Below are 4,879 nucleotides of genomic sequence, written 5' to 3'. Positions count from 1 at the left end.
CGTGTGCGTGTGCGTGTGCGTGTGCATGTGCGTGTGCGTGTACGTGTGTGTGTACTCGTATTTACATTATACATGATACACACTTTTATATAAGCGAGCAAAAAACAACATTGCGCATTTCTTCCGGACAGGGGGTAATTTATACCCGTTTAAATTTGTCACATCGACTCGAGAAATTATCTCGTCCGATTATCGTGGCAAGAAACACGGTAAGCGGATTCAAAACTTAACTCACGCCGTAATGCGGTATATGTGCGCGTGTGCGTGAGCCGTCGTGAGATTCCGACATGAAAATTATTGCTCTTCTCAGCGCGAGGTTTAGAGCAATCAATTTTTGCGCTCTCGCGAATTGAAATTTTTGCGAAAAAACCACAACAGGTTCCATCAAGGTTTTATTTCTTCGCTCGGGCCGCGATGATAACCTCTCAACAGACTTCCCTCCTTCCCCCCTCCCCCTCCAGGAGCGTAGCTAGGGTGAAATGGATGTGTACGCACACAGGCGTAAAATATTGAAAATGTAGATCGCAGGAGATGGTATTTGAGGCACTTTTGAGTAAATGTACAGTCTTCATTTTGACAACGACAATTATCTTTTTAGTAGAACTATTCTCTTCATGAGCAACAAGATGTGATCACTAAAGATCACTATAAGTAATCATGTAATTTTCGTTTTATTATCAAGACATGTTGAACTAACGCACATTCTTAAACTCTCTCTATTTCTCTCTCTCCCTCTCTGTGTGCGTGCGTGCGTGCAGGCGTGCGTGCGTGCGTGCGAGCGAGCGTATGCGTGTGCGGGTGCGTGTGGGCGCGTGTGTGTGCTCAAACACACACATCACTCATTGCACATCACATCACATCACGGCATTGTTTAAGTCGCGTTCATTATTCAATGTGTAGGTCTGGTGTGACCACTGCTGGGATGAGGGCGACAGCAGAACTCTTTCTTGGGATTGTGGAAAAGCTGCAAAAGGGCTTGCGCGCAACGCTGCTTGCGCCAGCTCAATTTATATATGGGTGTAACCTGATGATTCAAGTGCAATTGCACCTTCAAACGCGCAACTATTGTAAAAATATTGTCTAGTCCAACGAGGGGGTAAGCTAGCCACCCAAGTCCCCCCACCTTAAATCCGCCAACTATGAGTAAGCTTGTGAGTGACTGAGCTCTTCTCGTGCTCCTCTTTCCCCTCTCGTCTTCCCTGCTCTGCGTCGTCTCGCTCGTGCTGCTCTCCTCTCCTCTTTCGTCTCTCTCGCCCTATGTCTCTCTCTCTCTCTCTCGTTTCTCGCGTCTCTCGCGCTATCTATCTCTGCCTCGGTCTCGTCTTGCTCTCTTCGTCTCTCCCTCTCTCGTCCTCGCTCTTCTCTCTCCTATCTCTTTCTCTCTCTCGCCTATCTCTCTCTCTCTCTTCTCTTTGTCTCTCTCGCTCCATATCTGCTCTCCGCCCTCTCTCGTCTCTCTCTCTAATAAAAATATGTTTGCTGAAATGATGTGCCTACGCAACTGCGTATCCTGCTCTATGGTAGCTATAAGTTCCCCTGCCCTCCACTGCTTCCCCTCCCCCGCCGCCCCGCCCCACCCTCCCCTCGTACCCTCCCTTCCGCGCTGCCGGGGCGTCCACCCCTCCCCCTCCCTCCACCCGCCTTCCGGCGGTCCACCTCGGCCCGGCTCCCCCCCTCCCCCTTTCCCATCACCCCGGGCCCCCCCCGCCCCGACCTCTCTCCACTCCTCCCCTTCCCACCCTCCCCTCGCCCCCTCACCGCCTTCCCCTCATTACACCGTCTCGCCTCCACCTTTCCCTCACCGTCCCCTCTAGCCTCCCCTCCCCCGTCGCCCCTCCCCCTCCGTCTGAAATTGATCGTTCAAGCCCAGCGCGCGAAGAAAGCAATATTGTTATGAGGAGGAAAACTTCATTTTAAAATATTAATGCGGTATGATAATCAAGTTTGAGAGTCTCTGTCCTCCTGTGTGTGCACATACCGCCGCGTCGCATCACCATGGCAACTCACACAGCAGAGCCGAAAATTGCTCTCTTGTTTCTTTGTTTTGTCGCGCGAAAATTCATCGATATGCAATCGTCACCGTGAGCTCTGCGATGAGATCAAAGACCGTATGCGCTATTCTGCGGTGAGATTTTGCCGCGCGCGCGCCCCCACGCGGCGTTTCTCTCGCACCTAGATCGGATGCGCTTATTGCACATATCGCGCATCAGTGACGCCCTCTCGTGGTTAACATCGCACAACCCTCTTCTCTCGCGGAGACGGACTGCCGTGAAGAAACCCACGGATGCGCCTCCCCTCCCCTCAACTCTCCTCCTCTCTCTCTCTCNGTGTGTGTGTGTGTGTGTGTGTGTGTGTGTGTGTGTGTGTGTGTGTGTGTGTGTGTGTGTGTGTGCGTGTGTCGTGTGCGTGTGTCGTCGTCGTCGTGTCGTGTGTGTGTGTGTGTGTGTGTGTGTGTGTGTGTGTGTGTGTGTGTGTGTGTGTGTGTGTGTGTGTGTGTGAAAGACACTCAGAGAGAGAGAGAGAGTGTGTGGGAGATGCACGTGCAGGGCATCTCCACTCGCGTGCCTGACTGTCTGACGGACTGCCTGTCTGCATGTCTGTCTGTATTCTAGCGAGGGGTTCCTGCTGCGGCGGTGGTGAGTGAGTGAGACCGCGCTAGGAATGTGAAAGCATTCTTGCGAGTCTCCCCGTCGGTATGGGCTGCTGTTAAATGCTCGACTTCTTGCGTATAGACGCGTAGAAAAATGAGAGCTATAAGATTAACTACCGAATTTTCCCGCATGCGCAAAGGAATGGTGCGATGTTTTTGTACACAACGCGGCCGTGTTATTTTTTAGCTCGCCTTTTTCATCGCGCAAACATAAACGTGTAACAGAGAGGCTGTTGTCTTAGCGAGGACGCGCCTAATCAGATGATTTGAAAGGGATCATGTACGCTTTCGACGATTCAGTGTATGAAAGTGTAAAACCAGCTGCTTAATTGCTATCAAGTGATTGCTATCCATACAGACATAATAAAAACGTACAACGATCGAACACCCGGATAAAAGCTGAGAAATTCTCGAAATTGAATAGAATCTTATAAAGGATCGTAAGATTCTCAGATTATCAGATATATCTTGAAATCTAAAGGACTATGATATATAAATACCAAACTTTCATATATTTTTTCGCACACGCGCGTGTGCTTGTGTGTGTGTGTGTTGTGTGTTGTGTGCGTGCGTGCGTGCGTGCGTGCGTGCGTGCGTGCGTGCGTGCGTGCGTGCGTGTGTGTGTGTGTGTGTGTGTGTGTGTGTGTGTGTGTGTGTAGTGTGTGTGTGTGTGTGTGTGTGTGTGTGTGTGTGTGTNCACACACACACATGTCTCTCTGTTGCTCGCTCTCCCTCTTTTTCACGCTCGCTCTCACTTTCAGACGCACGCACGCACGCACGCACGCACGCACGCACGCACGCACGCACGCACGCACTCACTCGCACTAACGCGCGCGCGCCCCTTCAAACGCCACACGCACACATTTGGCACAGAGCCAATTCCACGCAGACGGAACGTCGTCTGCGCCGGATCGATCCGGTTTATAGTCGCGTGCACAACTAACGATAGACAATTCCTACATTCCATCACTCTATATAGCGGTCACGTATATTTCTGGCAGACGCACAGGTGGATGATCCCGTACGTTTACACAGCATCGGTCAACGATCGAATGAACCGAGGTGGAATTCCAGCGATCCAGCCGGCGAAAAAGGGTTGCAGCTATAGAAGACAAACGACGATCGATATACGCGGAGACGGTTTTGGGTGTGACTCGGCGGATGAACTGAACAGCGAGCAGCTGTAATTGACGAGAGGAATGGGAAGTGAAGGGAGAGAGAGGGGGAGAGAGGGAGGGAGACGGGGAGGGAGGGAGAAAGAGGGAACGATAGAGAGAGGGAGAGGTGGAGAGAAAGAGCGAAAGAGAGAGAGATAGAAAGAGTGAAAGCGAGCGAGCGCGAGAGGAAGGGAGAAAGAAAGAAAGAAAGAGAGAAAAAAAAAGAAGAAGAAAGAAATAGAGAGAATGGGTGTGAGCGGAAGAGCATAAGAGAAAGGAGGACGCGGTTACATCGCTATTATATATTACGTGTTTCTAATCCGCCCCTAGAAATAAATGTGATACTTCGTGCTTGAAGTCACGTAGGAAGGTCACTAGTGGGGTTCATGGATCTATATATACATGTGATCAGGAGTAGATAATAGAGATTCCCTATTATCTACTCATGATGTGATGAAACATGTATTATTAGATCTTGGTGTGATCTTTATTCTGAGAAATTATATGCGCTAATCAGCATTATTGATTTTGAGTTGCCATCCTATCCTATATATAGATATAGTTATTTCCGTGTGCTCGCTGTTCTTCTTTTCTTCTTTCTTCGCCTCGTGATCGCTGTGTTTTTAAATGAGATAATATCAGAAGTAGATAATAGAGAATGATTTATTTCCCTATTATTATCTACTTCTGATAATATGTTAATTCTGCAGCAAACACTGCCAGCAGCTGATGATGATTGATTCATCAGAGTTTCCGCCGCTACGGTACTTTTCCACGGAAACTTCCGGAGTTGTGCCGTGCCATGTGCGCGTGCGTGTCACCGCTGGAGTCAGTATCAGTATCAGTATCAGTATCAGTGCAGGAGCTACACACCCCGCGCCCATCGTAAAACCGTTGAACCAAGCTGACGGTTTCAGACATAGTAAACATTTACATCTGCCGCAACGACAGACGTTGTCGCGTTTTTATGTGGGGGTTTGGAAATCGTTCCATACTAATTTAATTTATATTGCTTTACGCGTTCTCTCTCTCTCTCTCTCTCTCTCTCTCTCTCTCTCTCTCTCTCTCTCTC

This window comes from Priapulus caudatus, unplaced genomic scaffold (assembly GCF_000485595.1).
Source record: "Priapulus caudatus unplaced genomic scaffold, Priapulus_caudatus-5.0.1 Scaffold422, whole genome shotgun sequence".
In the NCBI taxonomy this organism is placed as follows: Eukaryota; Metazoa; Priapulida; class Priapulimorpha; order Priapulimorphida; family Priapulidae; genus Priapulus; species Priapulus caudatus.
Note: the sequence above shows the minus strand (reverse complement) of the source record.